The sequence below is a fragment of the Triticum dicoccoides genome, chromosome 7B (assembly GCF_002162155.2).
Source record: "Triticum dicoccoides isolate Atlit2015 ecotype Zavitan chromosome 7B, WEW_v2.0, whole genome shotgun sequence".
Lineage (NCBI taxonomy): Eukaryota > Viridiplantae > Streptophyta > Magnoliopsida > Poales > Poaceae > Triticum > Triticum dicoccoides.
In genome coordinates, this window is record NC_041393.1 from 190055887 (window position 1) to 190068447 (window position 12561).

Here is a 12561-nt window from a genome sequence, read left to right on the forward strand (position 1 = left end):
CCGGGCATCCAGCCACGGTTGTCGTCCCTGCCAGTGCCGGGCCCTCCCCGCATCGGTACCCTTTCTTCGTCGATTATTTCTCCTGCGGGCTCTGTCCCCCTTTCTCTGATTTCTTCAAGGACATCATGCACACCTACGGCTTCCGCCTCTTGGATTTTACTCCGAATGCCTTGGTGTGCATGGCCCTCTTCGCCCATCTCTGCGAGGGTTTTTTCGGGGTGTACCCCAGCACGGTGCTCTTCCGTCATTATTTCTCCCCTCAGATCCAAAAAGAGGCGCCATTGCTGGTTGCGTCGCCTGGATCCCGAGGGCCAAGGGGGCATACCCAGACGGCGCCAGGAAGGAGAGGTGGGAAGAATGGCGGGGCCACTGGTGCTGGATTGAGGAGAAGGACCCGCCAGCATTCTGCGAGGTTGCCAGAAGCCGCCGGTCCGTGGCGGCGATTGGGGTGACGTCGACGCCGACGACGCAAAGCTCACGGTCGCCACCACCAGGATTCTCCGGCTCACGCAGGCCGGGCTCACCCTCGAGATGATCGGGGCGGACTTCATCCGCCGCCGGATTGCTCCTCTGCATGACAAGGGGAGGCCGGTCTGGCTCTTTGTGAACGTGTTTGACACGAGAAAAACATCTAAGGCCTCCGGGGAGAAGGGAAGAAGGGAGTATGTTTCTCTCAAACGCCGGGGAAAGAAAACTGCGTATGCGGGCGTGCCAGTGTACCGTAGTACACAAAGAAAAAGAGATACGGGAACATGTATTTCATTAATCTCATTGGAGAAATAAAATTACAATATCCCATAAAAAAAAGGTGCGCTCCGTAGCCTACTAGCACGGCCAAGCTGGCTGTGGCGATTGTGTGATCTCCTGGTTCTCGGGGCCTCGGAAGACTCCCGATTAATTACTCCCTCGGGTTGCTCCGCGGGATACCTCCGATTGAGCTGTGTGGTCGTCTTCGTCGTCTTCGCTTCGCGTTCTCCATGCATGATGATGGTGATGTGTGTGTGGGCGGCGGCAGAGCCCGTGTCCTCGTCGGTACACGCGCCGCGTGTAGCGTAGCCTTTGCGGTGGCCACGCTCGCCCTTGCCGTCGTGCCTCGTCGGTCTTGGCGGCGTTGGAGGAGTTGTTGTTGGGGTAGCATGGATCACGCTCGGCTCGGACTTCTCGACGACCAGTAGCTTCTCGGGGTGTACAAGGGTCTACACCCTGCGGGAGTAATTGTCGATGGAGACCGGCGTCGGTGTATAACCGTCGCGTTGCTCGCGCCAGCATGGCCTGAGTGGTCGACACCTCGTCCCGGTCAGACGCCGAGTCCACGGCAGTCGGTGTAGTCAAGGCATCGTCTCACGAGATCGTAGAGGAACGGTGTTGTTGTTGAAGTCGCGTCGCCCATGCGGCCGCACCTTGTCCTCGGGCGGCGCCGACTTGCTCGGCTTCGGCTTCCGAATGAGTGTGGCGCCGGTAGCAGCGACACGGGGGTAGGAGGCTATCTGAATCATGGCATCGTGGTGTAGGACCTCAGCCTTCACTTCGCGTCCGGGCGCGGAGTGGACGTCGCCGTGCTCACATGTTCATCTTCAGAGCTCTACAGTAAGACGGGGTGGACAAGCAGGAGGTGGGGTGCTGCGCGTCTCCATCTTTGGCGACACCGAGCATGACGAAGTAGATGGTGTCGAACCGCTTCATTGGCGTCGTCTTCGGGTGATAGCTCATGTGTAGCTTCTTCCATGCATTTCTTTTTGTGAATCTAATGAACGCGTACGTTGCCATCCAACCAACATCCACGTACATGCATGGCCCATGTACGTGCACATGAGGTATAGTGTGCATACTAATTCGCCTACACCATTAGCGATAGTTTAGAGGCACTTTGTGGCACAAGGTGGTCTCTCGGTGATGGGAAGCCGGCCGTCGAACCGGATGCTCCTGCTGTGACGAGGGAAAGGCGGACCCGGCGAGGCGTCGGCTCAGAGGTAGGGCATCGTTTGCTTCCGTTACAACATTGGCTGCACCGTTGCTCGATGTTGCTGGTAGGTGCCGACGAAGAACCGCCGGCGAGTGCTTCAGTAATGTTACGGGTTGCATGATGTCTTCAACGCGTCCACCTCAAGGAGCCGCCGGCAAGTGCTCCTTCTTCACGGAAGAACGCACGGCGTGATAGGCGTGCTTCTTCTTGGATGATGTTTCTCTTGTGCGATGAAGCAGTCACGGGCTCCGTAGAACGGTGATGGCGACTTCAGTGCCATCGACCTCCACGCCATGGCGGCGGCTTGATAACATCGACAACGGGCGACGTCGTGGCATGCTCCACTTCGTCGTCTTCCGCTGCCTCATCATGATGAAGTAGATGTGAGGAGTGATGAGGCCCTCGGTGCCGTCGAGCTCCATGGAGTCACCGTGACGAAGGGAATGACATCTCGGCGACCTCCGTGTTGTCGGCTTCCATGGGGCCGGCTTGACGACATCGACGACAGGCTCTTCATGGCGTGCTCCATATCGTCGTCCTCCGCGGCACCCTCGTGATAAAGCGGTCGCGAGTGATGATAACGATCTCCGTGGCGTCAGCGTCCATAGCGCGGGCTTGGTGAAGATGAGCTCCGGAGACGCGTCGCCCTCGTCGAGCGGTGATGAGTGGGGGGCGGCCACCGTCGCGTCGACCTCTATGACACCGACCTCGGTAGGGTCAGCATCCATAGCGCGGGCTTGGTGAAGATGAGTTCCGGTGACGCGTCGTCCTCATCGCGCGGTGATGAGTGGAGTGGCCACCGTGGCGTCGACCTCCAGAGCATCGACCTGGCGACCTCGACGGTGGGCGGCATCGTGGCGTGCTCCGTGTCGTCGTCTTGGCCGAACCGTCGTGACGAGGCGAACATCAGGTGGTGATAATGACCTCTTCGTCGTTCTTTGTGGCGCTGGCTTGGTGAAGACCATCTCCGGCAACGTCCACTTCACCTTCCGGTCCGGCGGCTCCATCTCCGACGGGGGTCCGGTCATGCGAACATTGCTTTCGGCAACGCTCCCGACCTGTGTGTGTGTGCATGGTGAGTTGCCTCTCCGGCCGTGCCTCCGTCCCCAGGTGCTGCTTCTGATGTTTTCTCTCTGACCCCTGCTAGACGAAAACATATAGTATATATGTAGATCAAAAGAAGTTAGTCAGCAGGGCATGTGTTGCTGCCCGTTCTTCATCTTGCCGGGTGCCAGCACGCTGTGGGTGCGTCTAATGTCAGATCGTTGGCAACGTGCTCCCGTTGCCGTTGTCGCCGCGAACGTGTTCTTCTTCTCTGTGGCCACAACGCCTCCAGCTCGGCGCCACTGCAAACGCCTCATGGCAGCGCACACGCAGTGCACGCCTTGCGAGTCGACGCCGTCGTCGTCGGCCCGTCACCGAACTCAGGATGTGGCCAGCGCCACCGCCGGCCTGGGGCGCGTCTCCTCTTGCCCGCGTCCACTACGTGCCGTCACCTCCTGGGGGTGCGTCGATGCGTACCTCTCCCCTGCTATTTCCCCTTGACGTTTCTCTTGATGCGATCTGGTGTATTAAGAACAGAAAAAAAAAAAGAACGGGTCATTGAAGAGAAGAGCATCATACGTGCCCTTGCATGCATGTGTCATGCATCTCGATATGTCTCCACGCTTTCTGAAGAGCTAGCCTGACTTGACACGCAACGGCATCGTGTGTGTTGCCGTCGCGGTCGTCGGGCTGGGACAGGTGCCACTGTCCGCTGCAGCGGTGTCCTCTCGCCGGTCTTCTTGCATGCATACTTGCATTGTTGCGACGGAGCCGCCGGCCGTACTCGCCGCAGCCGTCATCTCCGTCCCGATCTTGCCGATGCTGCCGCCAGGGGCGCATCTCCTCCTCGTCCTCTCCCCTGTCGTGCGTGAGTCCCTCTCTTGCCCTTCCTGAACCCTGTTAAAACAACGTCAAAGAAAAGAAAGAGGGTGATGAGGGCGTCGTTGCCACTCCCGAGTCCCGACGCGCCGGCCAAGATTGGGCAGCTTCCGAGTCGTCCTCCCGGGCGCTAGCTGCAGCTTCTCGTCGTCTAATCGGCCTCGGCGCTGCCGCAGCAGCATCTTTTATGTACGTCTCCTCCCGCAAGATGCCAACTCCATCGACGCTGCCGCACGGGCGCGTCTCCTCCTAGTGTTTCTCGATGCCTCCGTGTATCTCCTCTCCTCGTGCGTCGCCCCCCATGCCTTTTCTGCCGGTCGTGCTTTGTATCTGTATATATAGGAAGCAGGGTGGCTGGATGGATGGCGACGCGCAGCAAGGCCACGGCCGTTCGGCTGTTGCCGATTTTCTTGGACGGGATATGGACTGCAACTAATCCATCTACCTTCGCTGCTTATCCCTTCATTATTTTTCTTGGCGCATACTTCTGCAAAAACAAAACCCCACATACATACATACCAAATATCTTCTCCCGTGTATTGCTTACCCTTTTCCTTTTTTGGTTGTGTAAATATGCGGGTATTCGGAGATGTATAAATATGCGTCGGCCAGGGTGCCGGTATACGGGTACTCAAAGAGAGTTACGTATATATCTATAAGTTATCTCACGCGTGCATGGTATAGATGTGGATTTGGCCTTCCAAAGTGTAAGCCTGCATGTATGTAAGACTATACCTCCGAGTATCTAGTGCAAGTATACATTAGTTAGTAATGTGAGCAAAACTCAAAGTGCATGCATGCACGTACAGCCGAATCGAGGATTGCCTATTGCGTATATGTATGTGCATGTACACCCGATCATAGATGTGTATAACTTGCACTGAAAAAGAAACTAAAATTAAACTTAGATTTTCTGAAAGCAGGAAGTGCAAAAACACGTCAAACAGAACGCCGCCGACATCATGAGGCTGCGCCCCGGCCTTGACAACAACCTGACGGTGCTGCGGCACGCCCATCTTTGCCAGTGATTCTTCCAGCTCGAGGTCGACGACGAGGGCGAGGTCGAGCGGTCCGGCAAGCTTGCCAGGGCTGCCGCAAAGGCCGACAAGGTCGACAAGGAGCCTGTCCTCAAGCTGCCGGCGGGAGTGGTCCCGCTGAGCAACAACTCTCGTCGGAACGAGATCATCGCCATGATGCCGGTCTTCAACACGCATGGCCTTGACCCGAGCTGGGTTGAGCCGGACGAACTCGTGGTGCAGGAGTTCTTCGACACCCTGCACGAGATATACGTCACCGATGAGCCGCGGCTTATCCAGGACACTTCTCCGACGGAGCTGGACTATATCGCCGCCAGGGTGGAGGAGGCGAGGCTTGCCGCGGAGGAGGCAAAGCTCGTTAGGGAGGCCGGCAACGCCGGTGGCGTGGTGGACAAGGCCGCGGTGGAGGCGGAGGAGGGGGAGCTCGCCCGGTGGGCAGCAGCCGCTGGGGAGGCCAGCGGCACCGACACCGGGGCTCCCCTCGTTGAAGACTCCACCGACGGGTCGTTGTTGGAGGAGGACGAGGAGGGGAGAACCGCGACCGCCGATCCCCCGATCACCAGAAGAAGGCGGGTCCTGCGGCGGGCCACCTCCGGCGAGCCAGTCTGCCTCGACCGGGCCGTGCAGCCACAACAAACCCAGGAAGCGCCTGTGCGCCAGACGAGGGCGATGGCGATGAAGAAAACGGTGTAAGCCGTGGCATCGAAGAAGAGGGCATCTGCTTCTTCGTCGTCCAAGCGCGCCCGGACGCCATCGCCTCCCCCCTCGCCGGCAAACACCAACGCGGGGATTGGGTTTGACTTGTTCGACTTCAGGCCTCTTAGCCCGGAGAGAGATCTCAGGCCTCTCACCCCGGAGCATAAGAGGAAGGCCGCGGAGGAGGAGGAGGAAGAGAATGAAGAGTGAGCCTCTGCCTCCCTCCCTCATCCCTTACACTCCCCCTGATAGTGTTGCTTACTTGTCTTCATCTTGCAGGGACGTGGAGACGTTGGCCCAGAGGATAAAGAGGACCAGGATGTTGATGAGTGGCCAGCCCCCGGCAGGCAACTCCAGTACGCCACTGGTGGTGTCGAGCAGCCCGGAGAGCAGCCCCCAGCCCAGCCCCCAGCATGAGTCCATCACCCGTTCTCTATCAACATGCGCCATGCACGATGCCTTAGTGTAACCGTGCCGTGGATGCAGGAGAGGAGCAGCACCAAAGGGAGCCACAGAGGACTTCTCCGATCGTGCCGCCTCCGTCAACTACACCGCCCCAAGGGGCGTCCCCGGCAAGGGCACCAAGCACCGAGGTCGTGCACACGAAGGAGGGGGAGGAGAACGCAGGCACCCGCGGCTTTGCCTCGACGCCAAACCTTGGCGGAGAAGGGGCTTCCGTCCCTCGGCCCGGCACGGGTAAGCCACTCGCTCCCCACTTCCGTTTGCATTCTTCCTTTCCTATTTTCCTCATTGGCTTTCGATCTTGGCTTCGCCCTGTCCCTTTTTTGGCGTCCAGACCCCTCCTCGGAGGACGTTGACACCACCATCAAGGACATTGCCATGGAGGCCGCGGCAGAGGCGGAGAAGATTGCCGCCGAGGAGAGCGCCAGGGGCGCCGCCGAGGATGCCGCCAAGGGGCCCACCGAAGAGCCCGGCAAGGGGCCTGCCGGGGACTCCGGCAAGGCCACTACCGAGGAGGTGACGTTTGACGACCTGCCCTCTTCCTCCGCCGCCTCTGGCTCCGGCAGGTACCTGAGGGTCAGCGACAACCTCTTCGTCCATCTCCTGGGCGCGTCGAGCACCAGGACTCCCTTTGAGGGAGAGGTGTTCGACGAGGAGACGCTTGCCGCGGCCGTGCTTGAGGTCGTTGTTGAGCCGGGCGTTGGTGGCGCCGGCTCCCAGGAGGAGCAGCTGCTCCAGGCCATGGGTGCCAGCTTCCGGAAGCTTCAGGCGCTCCATCGCGCCCGTCTGGACAAGGCCAAGTCCAGGACGGCGGTGGTGGAGAAAATGGAGGAGGACTTTGGGGGGCACGTCGCTGAGGCGCATGACTGGTTTTGCCAAGCCTAGGACGAACTGAAGGCCGCCTAGGGGGAGCTGGCCAACCGTGAGGTGGAGCTCGCCCTGAAGCTGGCCGACGTCGAGAAGGCCTAGGAGACGGTGAAGAGGTTGGCCGACGAAGCCGAGGCCGTCCGGACCCAGCACGAGGCCGCCCTGAAGACACAAGAGGAGGACCTTGCCGAGCGCGAGGAGAAGCTTGCTGCCACGCTCCACGGCAAGGACGAGGAGGTGGACAAGCTCGTCCTGCAGTAGACCCAAGAGCTGGAGTGGAGGCATCAGGAGGCACTCAATGTCGGTGTCAAAACCGGCAGATCTCGGGTAGGGGGTCCCGATCTGTGCGTCTTAGGCTGATGGTAACAGGAAGCAAGGGACACAATGTTTGACCAGGTTCGGGCCCTCTCGATGGAGGTAAAACCCTACTTCCTGCTTGATTAATATTGAAGATATGAGTAGTACAAGAGTAGATCTACCACGAGATCGTAGAGGCTAAACCCTAAGAGCTAGCCTATGATGGTATGATTGTAATTGTGATTGGCCTTCTAAGGACCATCCTCTCCGGTTTATATAGACACCGAGAGGGCTAGGGTTTACATGGAGTCGGTTACAAGGAAGGAAACATAATATCCGAATCGCCAAGCTTGTGTTCCACACAAAGGAGAGTCCCATCCGGACACGGGCCAAAGTCTTGAGTCTTGTATCTTCACGCTTCAATAGTCCGGATGATGTATACAGTCCAGCTCTCCGGATACCCCATAATCCAGGACCCCCTCAGTAGCCCCTGAACCAGGCTTCAATGACGATGAGTCCGGCGCGCAGTCTTGTTTTCGGCATTGCAAGGCGGGTTCCTCCTTCCGAATACTCCAAGGTCATTATCGAACACGTAGGCCGTGTCCGGATCTGCAAAATGATCTTCACATACCGTCGTAGAGATAGCGGTATTTCTCAAATGTACTCTGTTGTCAACTTTCTGGACAGTGCAACATGTCATCATGGTCGGGTCATTATCCGAGCCGTTTTCTCACCTCCAACCTCAGCGTAAATCGCGAGGCGGTTTCCTTGGCACGTCTTATCGAAGCAAAGATCGTGTCCCCTTATCACGGGATTCTCATCAATACAGGCATGGGTAATCTAACCGCACCACTAATCGCGACAAGCAGGAGGTGAGCGGGTTCCACCAGGCAAGTGGGGAGGCGCAAAAAGCTTTTACCACCTCTTATAAAGAGACAAGGTCTCTTCGTCTATACCCACGCCTTCTCCTTCCGCTAACTCATTCCCCACCGCTCGAGCCCTAACGCCCAAGCACTCTCCCCTTCCATCGAAGAGAGGTTTTCCAAAGATGTCCAGATCCGGAGCAGGAGGCAGATGGATGGCCTCTACCATCCGGGAGAAGGATATTAAGAAGCTCCGGGAAGCCGGGTATCTGGCCAAGAAGATTGGCCACCGTCTTCCACCGGCGGGACATGTTGTCCCTACTCCGGAGCCTCACGAGAGAGTTGTGTTCCTTCCCCATTTTGTCCGTGGGCTCGGGTTTCCCCTCCACCCATTTGTACGTGGAGTCATGTATTACTATGGGGTTGATTTTCATGATCTTTCCCCCAACTCTTTTCTCAATATCTCGACATTCATCGTCGTATGCGAGACGTTTCTCCGGATTCCGCCTCACTTCGGCCTGTGGCTGAAGATTTTCAATGTGAAGCCCAAGGTGGTGAGCGGCGAACACGCCGAGTGCGGTGGTGCCATGGTGAGCAAGATGCCCAAAGTCGTTTGGCCGAAGGGCACTTTCAACGACTCCGTCAAGGAGTGGCAGCAGCAGTGGTTTTATATCGCCGAACCACGCGGCAAAAAATGGGCTGCGACTCCTGAATTCAGATCCGGAGCTCCACTGCGGCTCACGTCCTGGCCCAAGAAGGGCCCGAACTGGTCCTCGTCCGATGAGCTATCACTGCTCCAAACGCGCGTTAAGAGCACGGTCGACAAGGATGTCAAACTCGTCGACATAGTGCATGTGATGCTAGTTCGCCTGGTTCTCCCTTGCCAACGTTGAGCCTGCACTTTGTGGGAGTTCGACCCAACCGAGCACCAGACCCTTCAGGAGATCTATGACTCCTCCCCCGAGGATATCTGGAAGGTGCTCTTCAAGTCTGGCAAATGGCCGGATTCCATCGAGGATCAGGGGTATCAATTGTCCCATTCTCCAAGCCCAGTAAGTTACAACCACGCCCTGTCCATCCATGCTTCAGTTGGCATATCCTAAGGGAAAATTCTAATCGTGCTTCTCGTGACCTCAGGGATGGATAAAGAAGGTGGAGCAGATACAATTTCCAGCCCCACTACCGGAGGAACTGGCCGGACCTCTTCTAACGAAGATGCTGGTCCCTGCGCCTTGCGAGGCGCCAAAGAAGGAGGCCTCCAAGAAGGTCAAGAACACCCGTAGTGGCTGAGGGAGTCCTGGATAAGGGGGTATCCGGACAGCCGGACTGTATACATCGTCCGGACTATAGAAGCGTGAAGATACAAGACTCAAGACTTCGGCTCGTGTCCGGATGGGACTCTCCTTTGCATGGAAGACAAGCTTGGCGATTCGGATATTATGTTTCCTTCCTTGTAACCGACTCCATGTAAACCCTAGCCCTCTCCGTTGTCCATATAAACCGGAGAGGATGGTCCTTAGAAGGCCGATCACAATTACAATCATACCATCATAGGCTAGCTCTTAGGGTTTAGCCTCTACGATCTTGTGGTAGATCTACTCTTGTACTACACATATCTTCAATATTAATCAAGCAGGAAGTAGGGTTTTACCTCCATCGAGAGGGCCCGAACCTGGGTAAACATTGTGTCCCTTGCTTCCTGTTACCATCAGCCTAAGACGCACAGATCGGGACCCCCTACCCGAGATCCGCCGGTTTTGAACCGACATTGGTGCTTTCATTTAGAGTTCCTATGTGTCGTTGCTTCGAGGCTTGATGGCATCTTCAATCGTCAACAACACGGTCCAGGGTGAGACTTTTCTCCCTAGACAGATCTTTGAGTTCGGCGGCTTTGCACTGCGGGCCAATTCGCTTGGCCAGTTGGAGCAGATCGATAGCTTCGCCCCTGGCCACCAGACCAGGTTCGGAAACTTGAACTACACGGCAGATATCTGCGGAGACTTGATCTTCGACGGATTCGAGCCTGAGCCAGGAGCGCCAGACAGTCACGACGAGCATGGCCTAGACCTGTGTTGGACAATGCTCGGGACATCACCCCCGCAGCAGCCCCGGATCTAAATCCGGGGCAGGTTGCGTTGCCTATGGACGGAGGGCTGGGCCCCGCCCCGCAGGCTGCACACTCATCGGCGGTGGAGCCTAACACAGGTCTCACCTATGTGGAGGCCTGTAACCCCGGGCCCCCGGACTAGTATCCGGTCGTTGGTCCCGGTCCGCTCGCTCTTGAGCCAGCCGAGCCAGGTTGGGCTCCGGTAATGGAGTTTACCCCTGCGGACATCTTTCAGCACTCGCCCTTTGGCGACATGCTAAACTCATTAAAGTCTCTCTCTTTGTCAAGAGGCTCTGGGCCGAATTATGTTCGGCCCGAGTGGGAAGCAGGCAATGAAGGAATTTGGTGCCCACCCATCACCCACTTAATTTCCACGATCGAAGATTTAACCGACGTGCTTGACTTCAACTCTGAAGACATCGACGGTATGGACGACGATCCAGGAGAAGCTCCAGAATCCCTGGGGTGCGGGACTACTACCTTGTCACACGATATATACATGGTAGATACGCCCAATAAGGACGACAACGATAATCCGGAAGATAAAACACCCGGGCAAAAGCCAAAAAGGCGGCGCGAACGCCGCTCAAAGTCCAGCAATTGCAAAAATAGCGACAAGAGCACAAGAAGGGTGGATATACCCGCAAACTCCGAAAGCAACAACGACCACATGGACCCAGCGATGGAGCAGGATGAGCTAGGTCATGCCAAATCAAGTTCGGAGCAAATACCCGATCACAATGATCCGGAGGGACGAGCTCATGAAGCCGCCCCAGAACAGGAAGACAATCCGGACGACGATGCATTCATCATCCCGAACGAATAAGTGGAACGAGACAACCTCCACAGAAAGCTTATGGCCACCGCAAGAAGTCCAAAAAAGCAGAAGCAATGGCTCAAGGCCACACAAGAAAAGCTCAGCCGAAGATGGAATAAAGTGCTAGACACCAAAGAAAGATATTGTGATGACCGCCATACGAAAAGCTATCCGAAGCGCAAGCTACTGCCAGAATTCGACGACGCGGCCGTTCCACCAAAAGAAAATTCGACCAAGAAACCAGACGTACCGCTTCACAACCATAACAGAGCGGCTGCGGACACTGCACACGATCTACGTGAGCATCTGGATAAGAAGGACGGTGCAGCTAGGTCCATCTATGGACCTAAAAGACACACCCCGACGAAGGAATATGGTCACCCAAACACTCACACAAGCCTGATACCAGTCCGGAATAAACTCCAGACACAACAACAGCCGACTACATGCCACAACACGTCCAGATACAGAGGGGCTGCTCACCCCCTGTGCTTCACCGAAGAAGTACTGGACCATGAATTCCCACAAGGCTTCAAACCTGTGAACATAGAAGCATACGACGGCACCACAGACCCGGGGGTCTGGATCGAGGATTTTATCCTGCATATTCACATGGCTGGTGGGGATGACCTCCACACCATCAAATACCTTCCCCTCAAGTTGAAGTGACCAGCTCGACACTGGTTGAAAAGCCTCCCCGAAAACTCAATTGGGAGTTGGGAGGAACTCGAAGACGCTTTCAGGGCCAATTTTCAAGGGACCTATGTCCGGCCTCCGGATGCAGACGATCTAAGTCACATAATCCAACAGCCCGGAGAGTCTGCCTGCAAGCTTTGGAACAGATTCCTCACTAAGAAGAATCAAATTGTCGATTGTCCGGACGCCGAAGCCTTAGCGGCATTCAAACACATCATCCGTGACGAGTGGCTTGCCAGACACCTCGGCCAAGAAAAGCCAAGGACAATGTCAACCTTAACAAGCCTTATGACCCGCTTTTGCGCAGGTGAAGATAGCTGGTTGGCCCGTAAAGGCACCAGTGACCCCAACACATCCGAAATAAGGGATGGCAACGGGAAGCCACGACGTAATAAAAACAAATGCCAAAACAAGGAAGAGAGCCCGGATAACACGACGGTCAACGCCGGATTCAGGGGCTCTCGACCTGATCAGCAAAAGAAGCCATTCAAAGGCAATAAAGAGGGACCGTCCGGTCTGAACAGAGTCCTGGACAGACTATGCCAAATTCATGGCACCCTGAAGAAACCTGCGAACCACACCCATAGAGAGTGCTGGGTCTTCAAGCAGGCCGGCAAATTAAATGCCGAACACAAGGGGAGGGACACACCAAGCGAAGACAAGGATGAACCGCGCCAGCCGAACACTGGGGGACAGAAAAAATTCCCGCCAGAGATTAAAACAGTAAACATGATCCACGCAACTCACACATCCACGAGCAGGCATGGACATGTGCCCATAGACGCGCACGATGTAGAGCCCATCATACCTACATCTCATTACTGGATGTCTCG